The sequence below is a fragment of the Equus przewalskii genome, chromosome 3, assembly GCF_037783145.1.
Source record: "Equus przewalskii isolate Varuska chromosome 3, EquPr2, whole genome shotgun sequence".
In the NCBI taxonomy this organism is placed as follows: domain Eukaryota; kingdom Metazoa; phylum Chordata; class Mammalia; order Perissodactyla; family Equidae; genus Equus; species Equus przewalskii.
In genome coordinates, this window is record NC_091833.1 from 64,459,046 (window position 1) to 64,476,422 (window position 17,377).

At 37.7% G+C, this 17,377-nt stretch overlaps 2 long non-coding RNA genes across 3 annotated transcripts in view; one reads left to right on the forward strand and one right to left on the reverse strand.

Moving 5' to 3' along the window:
• The first annotated feature begins 627 nt into the window (after nt 1–627).
• The window catches only part of LOC139082566 (uncharacterized), a 71,834-nt gene continuing 55,084 nt past the window's right edge, over nt 628–17,377 (forward strand). Inside the window, exon 1 of one of the 2 annotated variants that reach the window (XR_011538703.1) lies at nt 628–706. This is a non-coding gene — a long non-coding RNA (uncharacterized lncRNA). The remainder of the gene's footprint in view (nt 707–17,377) is intronic. The other variant, XR_011538704.1, reaches the window with a different exon arrangement.
• On the reverse strand, nt 5,651–12,679 carry LOC139082652 (uncharacterized). The gene is made up of 3 exons (XR_011538858.1): nt 12,607–12,679; nt 11,033–11,100; nt 5,651–6,199 (listed from the first exon to the last, which is right to left on the reverse strand). It is a non-coding gene; the product is annotated as an uncharacterized lncRNA (long non-coding RNA).

The window sequence follows — 17,377 nt, forward strand, 5'->3', positions numbered from 1 at the left end:
AGTACAAGGATGGTGGCAGCTCTGTTATCTTCAACATGTGATTTTAAAGATTTCCCTGGGGATCGTTGTTCCAACAGTAGGAAGGGGGAAAGATCATGAGGGAACACATAGGAAGGACTTGTGGCTGGGTTTAGAAGTGACTCATCGCTTTCTGCTCCCATTCCATTCCTTAACTGGCTGAAGTTAAGGCACATGGTCACACCTAATTGCAAGGAAGCTTGGGAAATGTAATCTAGCTGTATGTCCAGAAAGAAGAGGGAAATGGATTTTTCTCTGACACCTTAGGGTTCCTGCTATAATCCAAATTTCTTTGGCGTTTAGACTCCTCTTCTCACTTTAGGAGTTCTCTGAGAGACTTGACATTCCTTCAGAATGACTCTTTGGAATAAATATTTCCAGAGAGGTCCCTTTGATATATATATATATGAAGGACTTCCTAGATATTTGTGGATTTCTTAAGCCCACTATTTAATGATACGTTTCTTCAATAGAAACTTGAGATTGTTGGGCCTATGGAGATATTCTGAAGCCTCATCCATCTTGGTGTTGCTACATCCATATTGTTTCTAATTGGCAGTGATGGATGACATCACAGTAGAACATAACTCCATGTGGAGAAGCACACTTGGAAGGCTTCCATTATGAAGTAAACATTACCCAGCAGAACTGTCAGTAGTGAAATAAGGAATACCTAACAGGAACCAAGGTGAGATGATTTTTCATCCTTATGAGTGGACTCAGCAAGGTCCTCTGTACTCAGCTAGGATAAGAGGAATGGGTATATACATGGTGTCTTCTTTATATTGTCATTTCATCCTGGCTCAAGATGTAATTTTATTTTCATTTACAAAATAGTTGAGATTTTAATTCCCATATTTATAAAGATGAATGATCTGTACTTTTTCTCTTGGGATGCTCGCAAGATGAGGGAGTAGATAAAATGGACTTATTGAAGTAAATGGCAGGAATGTGTAGCCTGTCCAGACAGCATAGATTTGTGATGTCCCTCAGCAAGGTTCATTGACTTAGGAGTAGGAGCAGAGAAAGTAGACAGTGGGAGTTGCTCATAACATAGAACTCTAAATGGGAAGGCTAGAAATTGTAAGCATTGTGTAAAGAATGTGGGTATCAGAATTAGATCTGCCTGAGTTGGAGTCCTGGCTCTGCAGTGAATGAGATGCTTGTTCTTAGCCAAGTTATTTTAACTCTCTGAGCCTCATCTGAAGAAGGAAAACACTAGAACATGTCTTGTAGAACACTATAAATACAAATATAAAATCTATTTTTATCTATCAGTATCTATATTTTGCATAGTCAGTTTCAAGCTATAATTAGTTTACAATACTTTACTTGGTAGTTATTGTTATTAAATGTCATGGCCAATTTATTATTCACTCAGAAATATTTACTGAGTGCCATCTATAACTATAAATTTTTCAACATTAGGATCCAGACAGAAAGTGGAAACAAGTGAACTCCAGATGGCAGTCGTCTACTGAGAAAGCAGGAGGACTTAAAGAGCCTAGTGGGACTGAAGGGGATATTTAATAAAGTGGGAGGAAGGGCAATTTAGAAAGACAGGAAACTGGGCCAGAGAATAGGGTTCTAGAGTCCCAGGTTTGAGATGCAAGAATCTTATGGATGTCTCTATCTAAGAGAATGGTCTTCTGGTGATTGGCTTAAGTGATGTTGGCAGGTCATGGAAAGTGATGTGGTGGGAAGCTATGAAACTAGGAATCAACTGGGGTGAAAACAAGGGGGTTAACATGGTGCAGGATGGGACTGGGGTGGAGCAGCGTGGAAGAAAATGGAGCAGGGTCTAAAACTCACTGAGGAAGCTGGGAGCATGTTCTAGAGGTTAGTTTGTGTCTTAGGTGAGGAAATGGAGGTGATACATGATGGTTGAAAGAGGAGACATTATTAAATAAGGACAGTAGTAAAAGAATCTGGGTGTGGCTGAGGTCAGCAAGAAAAATTTCCTGCAGACATATAGTTTATAGGGAGTGGGATAAAGAGTATTTTTTGTAGCAAAGATTGTATGTGCTGTCATGAGGAAGAAGCCAGTTTTAGTTAGTTTATGATTCAAGGGAAAACCCTAAGACAGAAGGAGATTTGCTCGTAGTAAGCACTCTGTTGAGATGATGGAAGGGGCTGATACTATAATAAACAGAGAGTGGTCTGCTATCTGTTGATTTTGTCACCTACTCCTTGTTTTCTAGCTTTCTTTTCTACTGGTCAGGGTTCTATCCCTTTCAAGTAGGAAGGGAGTCCACACAGATAACCACATGTTTACAAAGCATTGGAAAGAATGATTGAAGGTATGGAAGTCAGGGAGCTTCCACTGCCTATTGGCTTTAAGGCTGTATGGTTATAGTTGTGATTCAGAGTCGTGATACAAAGCTGTTTCTGCTGCTACTGCTGTAGCCGAATTGCCTCATGCCCATGAAGCAGAAGTCACCTGCTTCCATGCATCTCTTTCCTCTTGCTTGCTAGTAGCCAAAGCAGCAAGAAGATGGCTTCCACCTTACTTCTGCCTTCTACATTGCCTGTGAATGTATCCCACTGGATTGAATTCAATCACATTCAGAATACTAGCTGTGCCTTGGAAATATAATTTTTTGTTTTTCCCCTTCTGACATATAAGAAATTACTTATAAGTTATCAGGAATTAAAGACAAACAGCAGTAAAGCATATTAAATACACTCATGTATTAATGTCTTTTTTTGTTGTTGTTACCTAGCTTAGATTATATAGCCTGCTCCTATAATCTTTTCCTTATATCCTCTCATAGGCCACATCCATGCTCAGTGCTCAGAAACCTTGATTTGACTTCGTGGCACATTAAGAACTAAAATAGGAAAAATAGGCTAAATAACTGGTTCAGCAAGAAATTCCTTAAAAGTCAGTGTAGTGGACCTTTCAGTGCTGACACACCCCTCCCTACCCGTGCCTAAAACAGTTTAAAGGTCAGTTCTGGGTTCTGTGGTCTGGCAGATTCTTCAGTCTACGTTAGCTGAGACGCCTAAAATTTGGGTGTACCTACATGGGGAAGAAGGGAAGTAACAGGAAGTAATAGGAAGCCACACGAAGCCACACCAGTCGCTCACTCACACCACAGTTTCTTGGTCTCTGCATATCATTTTTCCTGCTCGTTCACATGTTTGATGATAACACGAAGTGAAAGTATGCTTAGCCAAGTCCGAGTTGTCATTATATCCAGTTTGTAGGCCTGCATCAACCTTTGTGGTATGGCTTAGCTCATATAGAACCACAATTCCTTGAGCAGCTCCTCTTCCTCATCTCTCTTTCTGTCGTTCTCTCCTGGCAAATCCGGGATCCTGATTAAACTCAGTCTTCCCATTTATTCCGCTCTCGCATATATCCTGCCCATTCAGTATCTTTACTTGGAAGTTGTTGTAGGCAGATTTCTAAGAATGTCCTCCTCAAGATTTCCATCCCCTAGTTAGCTAATCAAACACTGATCTAGGTACTGCTGCAAAGGGACTTTCCAGATGTTATTAAGATATAGATGTTTAAATAGATTATCCTGGATCATTTCAGTAGGCCTAATCCAATCATTTGAGCTCCTAAAAGCTGGTATGTTTCTCCTAGTGGAGTCAGAGAGATGTGGCAGAAGAGTCAGACAGAAGAGATGTGTAGGAGAGGTGAAGAGGCCTGGAAATATTCTCCCCTAGAGCCTCCAAAGAGGAACGCAGCCCTGCCAATACCTTGAGTTCAGCCTTGTGAGCCTCTAATCTGAGGAACTAGCTGAGCTGTGCTATTGTGTGGACTTCTGATCCGTAGAACTGTGAGGTGATGCATTTGTGTTGTTTTAACATGCTAAGTTTGTGGTAATATGTTATGGCGGTAATAAAAAATAATGCAGAAGTTAAAGACCTCAAACTTAACATATCCAATGCAGAACGTAGGATATTCCAAATCCTTCCACATTGGTTCTTCTCTGGTCTTTCCTCTCTCACTAAATGACACTATTATTCACACACTTGCTTGGGCCCAAAATATCAGAGTTATTGTTAGATTATTTCTTTTCCTTTAAAACCCAGATCCAACACTTCAAATATTTTTCATATGTTTCTATATCTGACCACCTACAATAAAGTTTAATTTATAAATTAGGCACAGTAAGAGATTAATAATAACTACTAATTAAATAGAACAATTATAACTATACTGTAATAAAAGTTACCATAAATCTTAGAAACCTCAGTATATGATTTTTTTTCTTTCCTTATTAAGTTGAGAACTTTCAGCTTTTCACTTAAAGGAAGAAGTTTGTGGCTTCTGTTTGTCATATCCAAATTGCCAGCATCACTCCTCTTGTGCTTCGGTTCCATTATTAAGTAAAATACGAGTTATATCAACACAAGCACTGCGATCCTGCCACTGTTGATAACCCAGACAGCTACTAAGTGACTGATGGGCAGGTAGCATATACAGCATGGACATGCTGGTCAAAGGGATGATTCATATCCTGGGCAGGATGGAGCAGGGTGGTGCGAGATTTCATTATGCTACTCAGAATGGCTCACAATTTAAAACTTTAAAACCTATTATTTATTTCTAGAAGTTTCCACTTATTTTCAGACTGAGGTTGACTGTGGGTAACTGAAAGCGTGGAAAGGGAAACCTCAGATGAGGGGGCACCAATGTAAACAAATTTAGGCATCTTTGAGAAGTTTCGATTCATATGTGTTTGATGACAATGTAGTTAGCTGTATCCTGAAAGAAAAATGCAGTTGTATACTTTAAGTCAAAAATTTATGAAAGGTAGAGCTCTCATGATATAATGAGGCCGTTTCCCAAATAGTCATATTATAGTTTTGATTAAAACCTTAACTAATAGTTGTAAGCAATGGAAACTTGGAAATGTTGACCATCAGCCTTTTCTTATTGTTATCTGAAACCATCATCTGTCTCTTCCTTAGGTTTGAAAATGATTTTTTTATAGCAAATTCCAAGACTTGTGCGTCATATTTCATTTAGATATTTAGATTTCCTAGAAAGACATTTCTACTTTGGAATTGACTAGATCATATAAAAGCCTTTTTTTTTTTTTTTGTGAAGAAGATTTGCCCTGAGCTAACATCTGTTGCCAACCCTCCTCTTTTTTTGCTCGAGGGACATGAGCCCTGAGCTAACATCTGTGGCAGTCTTCCTCTACTTTGTATGTGGAATGCCTCCATAGCATGACTGATGAGTAGAGTAGGTCCATACCCAGGATCCGAACCCGCAAACCCTGAGCTGCCAAAGTGCAGCATGTGGACCTTTAACCACTCGGCCATGGGGCCAGCCCCTGTAAAAGCATTTTTATAAGTGATAATCAGGGTGGTTCTCAGAAATTTTTCAGGGTGCATGCTGTGGGGAAAGCTAAGATTATTTAATTTTGATATTTATTAACATGTTATTTTGTGTTTTGTAGTTGTATGATGGATTGTGGTACTCAAGAGGGCATCCCGTTGCTTCCTCTTCTAGCTTCGTCATCCTAAGTACAAGTCCAGCTATCTTGCTATATTTTTCCCTAATTACCGTTTTTGGCCTCATGGTACAAGGCCAGACTTCTGGCAGCAGTATCTTCATTTGAGTGGCATAACTGGGGACAAACTCTTGGCTCTTATGACAACACTAGAGGTTTCATATTGTTGCTCAACTTTTTATTTTCACTTTCTTGGCGTAATGTTTGTGTGAGTTGTTTTACAATTTCTTTCTAAGATTGTTTCTCCCCAAAGCTCAGAGCTTTTGGAACATTTCATTTTCATCCAAAAATGGAAAGGATTTTATCTAAAAGGCTCTGATAATTTTCAGTTTGGGTCGTAGAAGCAGTTGTGTATTCTGAGTAGTAGAAGCAGTAGTTGTGGGAGAAGTGGGGTCCATTGTGGTTGTAGTGGAGACCATTGTAGGAGTTAATATTTGAAGTGCTGAATTAAAGAAGGGAGGATAAATCGAAGGCTATGCAGGAAACAGTGGAGGTCCAGGTGGATAAGGTCTTGGTTAGAAAGGTGGATATGGATAACCTGAGCCGTAAGGAGGAGGGGGTGGTGGAATTCTTCCTGGACCATTGGGTGGAGGAGGGGGTGGAACAAGTTCTGGGCCAAAAGGAACAGGTGGTGGAGGAGGAGGTGGAGGTGGCTGTGGTCCAGGTGGATATGGTCCCCTGAGGCCTCTTTGACTCTCACCAGGCTAAAGGAAAGAAGAAATAAAGAATTTTAAATTAGATATTTCAAACTCAAGTATAAGAAGGTATACTGTCTGTGGCAGGCAGAATTCTAAGTTGGCTCCCGTGATTCCTTCTCCCTCCTGGTGCATGCTGGCCTGACCTTGTCGAGTGAGCCCTTTAAAAATAGGTTCTACAGGTCAGAGACAGAAGAAATTAGAGAGATTTGAAGCTGCAGCGAATGCTTTTCTATTGGCTTTGAAGCAATGAGTCATGTTGTAGAGAGGACCACATGGAAGTAAATAGCAGATGGGCAGTAGGAGCTGGGAGTGGCCCTGGTTCATAGCCCATGAGAAAGTAAGGACCTCAGTCCTACAAACAAGGAAATGAATTCTGCCAACAACCACGCAAACTTGAAACAAGAACACCCTGAGCTCCAGAAGGGAACACAGGCCTGGGAACCCCTTTACAGCCTTTTGAGACCCTGAGCAGAGAATCTAGTCAAGCCAAGGCTAGAGTTCTGACCAAAGAAAGTATGAGATAATAAATGACTTCTTTAAGCTAGTAATTTGTTATGCAGCAATAGAAAACTGTTACATGTATCTAAGTCACACAGTCTGAAAATCTGTATCAGAGAAAAGGAAGAATTTCTCCTTTGTCCTCTGAATGCCTAGGCTCTCAATGAAAGCTGACGTAGCATTGAATGGAAAAAAAAAAAGATTGTGGGTAAAATTACATCCTTTCCTTATAGTAGAGCCTGTCGTTGGAATCAATTCCAAATGGGGAAAATGCCTCTTTATATCTCATTCAAGAGTTCAGAATTGTTCGAGGCTTTCAACACTAATGTGAAACATGTTATTGAGCACCTGTTTTGTGCAATATGCTGAAGTAGGAGCTGTGGGGATACAAACACGCCTTTTGTTAGTCTACAGACTGAGTAGCTACAATATAAGGCAGTACAAAAATGGCCCAAAGGGGAGGCAGGATGGTAGTCTCTGGAGTTTCATGGTGCCACATAGTTCATTTAGATATTTAGGGCTTGAATTCTGTCTCTGCTACTTGGAGATTGTGTGAATGTGGAATCCTTTTTGAACTCTTTTACCTCATCTGGAAAATGACGTTCATAAAATTACTCAGCTCCTAAGGTCATTGTCAGATTTGTTGTGAAATACCACCTGTAAAGTGCCTAGGGCAGTGCTCGGCTCAGGTATAGTACTCAATAAATGTTATGGTCTACTGTTATGTTCACACCTAATATAGTGCTTGCAATTTTTGGAAATGCAATTTTTGGAAATAAAACTAGCTGAAAGTGGTGCAGGAAGCAAATACATTAGGGATTTAGAGTGATTAGTTTTGGATAGAGGAAAGATTAAGGATTGTCTCATTGAGACGGCAGCCCTTGAAAGGAGGCTTAAATAATATAAAATGGGGAGAGGGCGTGCCAAACGGAGGGAAAATATGTGCATGCTCTTGGGTATGGAAGGACAAGTCTTGCTCTGCTGAGGGTTTATATGGGACACACAACTGCATTCCCTTCTGGCTCTCCTCAGACCCTTCCCTTATTTGTTTGTCTGACACTTTGCCCTTGCTAATTCCAAACAGTAGGGTTATCCTAAATCATCTGTCTCCTTAATTCCTAATTGCAGGTTCTTGAACAGTGGTGGCAGAGGTCAGAAGCCCTGTGCCATCACAAGTTTACGGTCCTTCAGCACTGCCCTGCAGTCCTTTCTTGTGTCTTAGATTTGCTCAACCCCGTTCCCCAGAGGCTTATAATTTTCCAAGTTGATGCCAGTTTTGTTAAAGTTCTCTACCTCTTCCTGAGCCCTCATCCGCACCAGCAGGATGGCTTTCCTCCTACTTCTCCAAAATAATGCAAGCAGTTAGAAATGAACTTCACTGATTTACTGGCCACACAATTGTTAAGTCACTGATATCTAGATATTTCCTTTCTTTTTACAAATGTTGTCTCAGGGCTCTGTCATTTTTCCCTCTTCCCTCCTGCACTTCAATATATGCCTTTCAACTGGCTTGTTTTCCTCAGAAAACAAGGATCACTTATGTTCAATTTATGTTGTTTGAAAAAGGTCCACTTTCAACTGTGCATCCCCTTGCTGTTACCACTCTCTCTTCACCTGTTTCCTTGATTGCAAAGCTCTCTGAAAGGGTCGTCTAGGTTTGCTAACCCTACTTCTCACTTCTAAGTAACTGTTCAACCTAGCTGCTTCCCCGACATGCCAGCAAAACTCTTTTATGGGGATCACCAATGAAACAAGAAAGGCCAAGGCACTTCCGTGGAAGAGTACTCAAGTTTGCCCTCTCCAGCCAGTGACAGGCTATTGGCTTATGGATGGCCTTCGACCAAGGGCTTACAATCCAAAGGCTAGGCAGGGTGTTTGAAAAGTTCAGGACTTGACTTTTAATTGGCAAAAAAATCAAATCCTTAGTTTGAGAAAGTATTTCGCATTATTTTCATTGTTGAGACAAAGATATCTAAGGATATCCTGAAATCGAGCTAAAAGTATAGTTCATGAAAAAATCTTAGTAGTAAATATCTGTTCTTTTCCTATTCTCTTAACCCAATCACAGTGATTAGCTTCCTTTCCACAACTGGACAAAGGTAATGAACTTGGTGAAAATGATGAAAATACTATGACAGAAAGAAAAACCAGCCTCTCAATGGGCTCTAATTGGAGCTAAGGAGCATTTCCTGGTTTGGGAACAGTCCGGCTAAGACATGGATACTTTGAATCTAAATTTATTTATATTTTAATGGGATTAATAGTAGTCCCTTTGTCAGATTTGCTTTGAGGGTTAAATGAGATAATGTCTGTAAAGCACTTGGAAAATTACCTATAACAGAATGAACACTCAAAGGACTACAAGTGGAATATTACTCGTTATCCTGCCCATATGCAAAGGGTGTTCTACCCTTTCCATTTCTTTTTTATTTATATTTTATTTTAATTTTTATTGCAGTATCATTGGATTATAACATTATATAGCTTTCAGATGTACATCATAATATATTTAAAATTCTGCGTGGATTACCTCATGTTCACCACCCAAAGACTAATTATAATCCATCACCACACATGTGCCTAATCACCCCTTTACCCTTTGCATTTCTAACATTCAGTAGTTATTAATCATCATGAATCTCATATGATTAAGTTGGAGAAAAGCTTATTTCTACTTAAACTACTTATACTAGACTGCTTGTATTATTGAAACTCTTGAATTTATTTTGCAAAAACAAAAAAATCATTGTTTAGATAATCAAAGCCTGATGCTTTAAGAAAGTGTTTTTTATCTTATGTTCTGAGGTTAATAAAGCATTGAAAATCATCTTTAAGAGCAGGTCAATAAGACATAATATGACCTTTTAAATATGTCCATATATTTTATTGGCTTATCAAAAATTATGTCACATCTATAATGCACTTAGTAATGTGGCCAAGGTCAGGTTGCCGGACTGCTCTATCAACTGACCTGCTTCTATTCAAGTTTCTGAGAGTAGGCAGAAGAAGCCTTATTTCATGTTTCAGAAGGATGTAATTTTACGTTACCTGCTTTGTGGAAGTCAGAGTCTTCTGAAAAACAGTTTTTCTCTTTTTCCATTTGATATAATAGATTTTGCAGTTCTTTGGTAAAATTACTCTGGAATTAATTTCCTCTTCCAAATACTGGAATTAATCTATCCCTACTTCGAGACTCATTATCATTCCACTACTTTCAAAAGAAACTTGGGTCAGCCTGGTGGCATAGTGATTAAGTTCGTACACCCTGATTTGGTGCCCCGGGGTTCTCAGGTTTGGATCCCAGGCATGGACCTAGCACCGCTCATCAAGCCACACTGTGGTGGCATCCCACATAAAATAGAGGAAGATTGGCACAGATGTTAGCTCAGGGACAATTTGCCTCACAAAAAACCCCGCTAAAAATCAAAAGCCAAAAACTTGTGGCTTTTTTTTTTGTCTTTTGCAACTTTGAATATTTAGTAGCTTTCATAGTGCTTAACCTGGTCCTTCACATGTGGTTAATATAAATGTTTATTGTTTCTCAAAAGTTAGCATGCAAAGATTCTCCTGAGTCTTTGGAAAAATGCATATTTCCAGGTCTTATTCTGAGACATTCTTATTCGTTCTGGGATGAAGGCTGGAAGACTGTATGTTTTTTTGTTTGTTTTTCTGTGGGTTTTTTTGGTGAGGAAGATTGTCTCTGAACTAACATCTGTGCTACTCCTTCTTCACTTTTTATATGTGGGATACCACTGTAGCGTGGCTTGATGAGCAGTGTGTAGGTCTGCACCTGGGATCCAAACCTGCGAACCCTGGGCCATCAAAGTGGAGCATATGAACCCAACTACTATGCCACCAGGCTGGCCCTGGAATACTGTGATTTTAATAAGTCACAATGCTCTGAAGTAGAGGATCCATGAACTCTATGTTGAGAAAAACTTTAACTGTCCCATTTTATAGATGAGGGAACAGAGTCCAATCAAATTAAAAAACATATTCAAGGATATTTAAATACTGTCTTTAAGTATATTGGATCAAAAATTTGCACTTAATTTGTTTTACCTACCTGTGAAATTGCTACTGTACAGGGACCAGCATTTATATGTGTCTGTATAATGCAGTCTGATGTTATAGATCTAAACTGTCCAATACAGTAGCCATGAGCCATGTGTGGCTTTTTTTCAATTAAATTAGATTTTAAATTTAAATTTAAATTAATTCACTAGATGCATCAATGACTGATAGCTACTAATATATAAGGAAGGGTAACATCATTAATGTGAAAAGAAATCTGAAGTAATAATAGTGAGAAAATGTGAAGACATGATTAATGAGACTTACCGAGAAACATGCTACAAGAGCTAAAAGGCCCAAGACCAAGCACGGTGGTTTCATCCTTATGGTTCTCCCTGAAAATAAGCACAGTGGCTGATCAGCACTCCTTTTCTTTTCTTTTTTGTTGAAATAATTTTTGGGAAGTGTCCCAACCCTTGGTATATGAAGTAGTGCAGGAATAGTACTGAGGCATTTTAAGGAATTTGCCTAATGTTATTTTGGACTTAGATTAATGTGGAGCAATATTGGTAGGCTTATACCATTTAACTATTAAAATGGTGGAACTAGTTTTCACTTTCGACTTGTGAACTAACACTGAAGACAATGGCAAGAGTTGTTCATAAAGTGTTTTAGACAATAGAAGCTTTTATGAGTAAGATTTTTGATTTCAGAAGTAACAACTTTGAAATGGACAGTTATTTGGATTTGAACATCTTGGTATTTTTAAAGAGTGGTTAAATTATTTTATAGATTATTGCAGACTTGTATTTGAGATGGTATGTTTTAACTAGATGATATGTGTGTATATATATATATATATATATATTTTTTTTTTTTTTTTGCTGAGGATGATTCACTCTGAGCTAACGTCTGTGCCAATCTTCCTCTATTTTGTATGTGGCTTGCTGCCGTAGCATGGCTACCGACCAGTGGTGTATGTCCATGCCTGGGAACTGAACCTGGGTCATCAAAGTGGAGTATGCCGAACTAGGCCATGGGGCTGGCCCTAGATCATATATTTTAAATTCAATTTCTTGGGACATCTCAAAAATAAGAAAAGGAAAAAAATTACTCTCCTAGATATAGTTTAAAGAAAAATTGTCACATAACGTATATCCTAGTTTTAACAACATTCTATTAAGTTATTGTAGTCTGTGATAAGCAGTCTCAAACTACCTCAAAAAAATCCATGTATAGTACATCAAAGACCAGGGCAGAGAAAAGAGAGGTGTCTAGATATTTTACTCTTAATTGGCTCAAAATTTACAATATATTTCAAGTCATGATAGCCTGCCTGAGTTTTGCGAAAGCAACTCCATGCACCTTTGTGCAGACCGGTTTTCTGACAGTCAGCTCTGCCTATCAGTTGATTGTGTTGGCTGAACAATTCAAGTCTTGAGAGACTAGGAACAAAATTTCACTGAATATTCAATTGCACACCATATGGTTATTTCTTTAAGCATCACTTTTCCTATGACAAATTCTTATAAAAAGTTTTTAAAAACAAAGGCAGACCTAATAATAAAAATATACTGTAGAACAGTTTTCCCAGAATACATCTGAGAGTATTCTGGGCATTATGAAACTCAAAAAGCATTAAGTACACCAAGGAGAAAAGTTGATTGAGTCTATATTTGGATGGATTAATTGTCCCAGCTGCCCAGCATGAATGCTTTACTCTGACAGAATTTCTCAAAATTTAGTGTTTTATAGCTTACCAAATTTCATGTAAGGCACATTTTATTCTCTTGGTGCAAATGAATGTTCTATAAAGAGCCCATGAAAATGGTATCTTTGAATATCAGAAAAATTTAGTATTCAAAGTAAAAATCCTTCAGTTCATTTTTCCATGTACCTACCGTTCTCAGGGCTGATTATTCTGCTGGTGCAAATGACTCCTGCTGGTTAGCTTTTGAAAGATGACAAATTAAGGTGAGCAAGAACCAGAAATGTCAGCTCTTATATATATTGTAATGGATTTCTATTGGAAAGAAGGAAAAGGCTAGTCGGAAGATCAAATCACTTCTGGGTTGATGTTCTTTAAACAAAGATAGGAAATTCATTGTTGCCAATTTGGCAATCTTTTTCTGCATGTTTTCTTTTCATTTCTGAGGAACTTTGAGCCATTCAATATTTGGTGTTTCCTGAGGACACATATTTTATACAGTGAATTATAATGTCCTTTGTCTCAATAAAATAATCTGGAGCTTGCGGTGCTCTATTGCCTCTTTATTTTAAAGAAAAAGCATAAACTATTCTATTTCAAATAGTTTTAAGGGGTCATCTTTTGTCATGTATTACTATCACCATATACCCTATTTTATCTAAAAGTTAACTAATGTGGGAGACGAAAAATCAAATTATTTTAAAATTGACCTCTAACACAATCTAGGGAGAATTGGGGAGAAAAACTTAGAATTAAAATTAGAAGTTACAATTTAATGGATGTTGCTAAATACCACACACACGGTACCATGGCCAGTTATGTACAGAGGATCTAACTACATTGCTCGCCTGTTTAGACCACTGTGCCATATCTTGTGGGTTTCATGTTTCCATTCTTTTTTCAGTTGAAATAATGAAATTGTATTACTGTTTTATACTTGGGCATTTCCACATATCTGATCCTATGTATATTTCTCCCATTTATGTAACATTGGCTTAGTTGAGTAAATATTTTTGAAGGATGAGAAAAATGAGTGTTAGGATTAAGATTTTCATCTAAGTTTTGGAAACAGAAAAAAGAGAAAACTTCCACCCTTTTAGTGGTGGAAGAGGGAGAATAGAAGATTCCTGGAGTTTCTCCATCTTTGCTATATTTTAATTCTCTCTGTATGTATTATTTCAAGATGTTTAGATTATTTAAAAGGGGGCCGGCCCCATGGCCAAGTGGTTAAGTTTGCAACATGCTCCAGCCCAGGGTTTTGCCAGTTTGGATCCTGGACACGGACCTAGCACCACTCAATAAGCCACGCTGAGGCGGCGTCCCACATGCCACAACTAGAAAGCCCCACACCAAAAATATACAACTATGTACTGGGGGTTTTTGGGAGAAGAAGGAAAAAAACTTATGAAAAATTATGAAAGATCCTTAAATGGACATTTTTAGGAAGTTTCCTTTTGCCAATGAAGAGCTAAAACAGTAGTCTGAGCTCATGTTTTAAAAAGTCACATGGTGCTGGCCATTGTTAATTTGAGAAATTGAAACAAAAATATGATGACATATAAAGTTTTTGATTATGGGGAAATTATACAGAGATATGTCCACTCTGAAGTGGATATCTATGAGGAAGTCACTGTTTTATATTTTTGATAAACCCAGGCTTTGAGAAAAAGTTTTCCTCTCCTAGATGATTCTATAATCTCTAATTTTTACAAATTATTGTGTAATCATAATAGCTATTATTTATTAAGCCTTTACCGTATACCATGTGGCAGGATGAAATGAATTCTACGATCATTCTGTTTTACACGTAGATACGAATGAACCTGTCTGCTCACTTCAAGGCCTGAGTACTAAGTTAACCAGTATTCCATGTTGCCTCCCAAATGTAAATAACCTTCATAAACTTAACTAATGTTATCTGTACATTGCAGAGATTTATCAATTATGGTCAGGTCATTTTACTTCAAAGCCCAATACCAGCATTTATTTGCTGGTGCTATCAGACAACCTATTTCACCTCATTGTGCCTCAACTTTTTCATTTGAAAAATGTGGATGTTTATAATTTCTGTGCCATGGCGTTTAGTTATTCCTTTGTTCATTCTTTTCAATCATTCAACATTTATCGAATACCTACTGGGTATTACACATAGTGCTAGTTGTTAAAGTCACAGAATATTTAAATATTTAGTGTTTAAAAAACTTTTTGGGAGTCATATGTGGTATAGGAAAAAGAAGCCACACTTTGAGAATTGATCTTAGTTTTAAATTATCGTACTTAATTTCATTTGCTTTGTTGCAATTTCATTGCCTTAAAAAAATTCTCATGACAAAATCAAGTGTAATAAACTCTACTGTTTTGCTAGTCTGAACCCTCGTCAGTTATTGAACAATTACACGCCCAAACAGTGAAGATGGTTCCGTTTCTAAGTTAACATGGAAAGTTCAATAAACCACTTTCTTCTTTAACAATAATTGTTCGTCAAAGATGAATATCTTTTTTTTCTTGTTTTGATGCCAATGTATTTATCAGCCAAGTGTTTTAAATCCAGGTATGATCTACACTGTAATGGTTTGTTGGCTCTGAAGGACTTAAGAGGGACGCTGGCAAAACTGAAAGACAATTTCTGTGTGGTTTGTGACCAGCAAAGAACTAGAGCAATACGAGCCAGCGGAAGCACACATCTGTTAAAAAAACCAATCACTCAACTTAATCTTTAATTAATTCATGGCTTTAAAAGATCATGAATGAATACTTTCCAGAATAGTACCTAAATGAGCTCTGGTCACAGGAAATTCAAGGTGACAGTAGAGTCACACTATTGTTAGTGCAGAAACGTGTGTGACAGATGAAAAATATTTTCCCAATATAATTAGATTTAGCAGGATTAAACTCAGTCATGCAGCAGCCTGTTTGAAGTCTGCTGCCCAACTGTGCAGCAGTAATGACTCTCTTTCTTTGGCCCTGTGGAAAGCATATGAATGTGTTTTTCCTGGATTATTTAGAAACAGATTATTTGGCCTCTGGGATAATAACACCTTAAATTGCATCGTGCTTTTGAATTTACAAATTTCTTTAAAAAATTTGTATGGAAATATTCGTTGTATGTGGTTAGTCAATGATGCCATTGGGCCCTGAGAGAAAACTTATTCTACTGGATTGAAGAAATCTAGCATGATGAGATATGATTAATAATATGGCTTGCAGATTGAAGAAAAGCTATAGCTCTGACTTGTACAGCATGGATATTGCGTCAGACTGAGACCAGAAAGTTCTGTAACTTTCTGGAAGTTGGTTACACATTTTTCCCTGTGCTTTCAACTAGCCAAAGTTAAAAGAAAAATTCAATCAGATAAAAAAAAAATTTCACAATGTCCATAAAATAAAATCACAGTAATGCTATTGTGCTTTTCCACTCAGTACCATGAGAAAATTTTTCATTTGTTTTCAAGCAGGAAGTGAATTATTCTATAGTAAACATGACAGTGATCTTCACAGTATAACCTGAATGTCTCCAGTCCAGGAATGTAAATAAGTATACAGTTGCCTTTTAATCAGAATTTTGCTAGATTGATAACTCTGATCATATAACCAAACAAATTTAGCTCCCCTTTCAAGATTTCTCTTGAGCTATATTCCTGTCTTTATCTTAATACCCAAAATATATTTCCTTTGTCACGATTTTATTTTATTTTTCAAAAGTCTGGTTGTATACAAGTTTTCTCTGTAAAATAGATCAGATACTTCTAAAAATTTAAACTGTAAATGTAACATATTTGTTAGTAGACAAGTCATGTTATATTTATTTTCCCATTTAATATGTAAAATAACTCTAAGGCATGGGAAGAAACTAACATCCTACTTTTGTAAATGAAGAAAGGGCTGAGCAGCAGAGTTAGTACTAAGACCATATCAGGCTTGTTTAATAAGGTTTAGTCCTTAAAAAGAAATTATTCATAGTCTACTGGTAAGAATTTGTTACTTAAAAAATAATGAACGACTCTAAAAAATAAAGTCTATTAAAAAGTAATGAAGGCTATACATGTCATCTCTTAAAAGCTAGTACAAATGCCTTAAATAACAACTTTATATTTTGGGGAAAATGGTGAATTGTTTTCTGAAATGGAAGTCAAAGGACATCCATTCCAGAATTGACTTTGCCACCTGTGAATAGTATGGCATCGGGAGAAGTTTCATTAACCTCTCAGGGCTTTATTTTCTTCCTTTAAAATGATAAAGTTAAACTGAAAGCTCCCTGTCATCACCATTGCAGGTAGATCTAGGTTTTGAGGGGCCTAAAGCTTATATAATTTTGGGAGCCGACTATAAAAAAAAGAATACGAAGTCATAATTACAAAATACCTGCAGCCACTCCAAGGCCTTATAGGAGAGACTGAATACACAATGGTCTGAGCCATCCAAAGTCCACCTGTTATGAGGGGAGATGTGCCCAAGGATAAGTCGGAATAGTCAGAGAAGGCAGTGTTAACCAATGGTAGTTTAAATATCTTACTTTTGCAAGTTAAAGAAAAAAACCTGTGACTTTTGAACGTGTTGCTGTAGCCCCTTGGAGGACCTTAGAAGAATCTCAGCAAGGAGGTTGTTCAGCTTCAGTTTCATTCACATTGTCATTAATCTCCTTCTGGGCTCTTCAAGTTCTCACGCATTTGTTCTAAAACTTAATGTGCATTATAACCACCTGGAGGTTGGTGATAGCTAAAAATTCAGGGACCCAGTGGCTGAGGTTCTGATTTATTAGGTTTGGGGTGGGGTCCAGGAAACACATTGTTAGTAGATACCATAGATAATTCTGACACAGATGTTTCTTTTTTAAAGATTGGCAACTGAGCTAACAACTGTTGCCAATCTTCTTTTTTTTGTTGTTTTTCTTCTTTCCCCTAAAGGCCCCCAGTGCATAGGTGTATATTCTAGTTGTTAGTGCCTCTGGTTGTGCTATGTGGGAC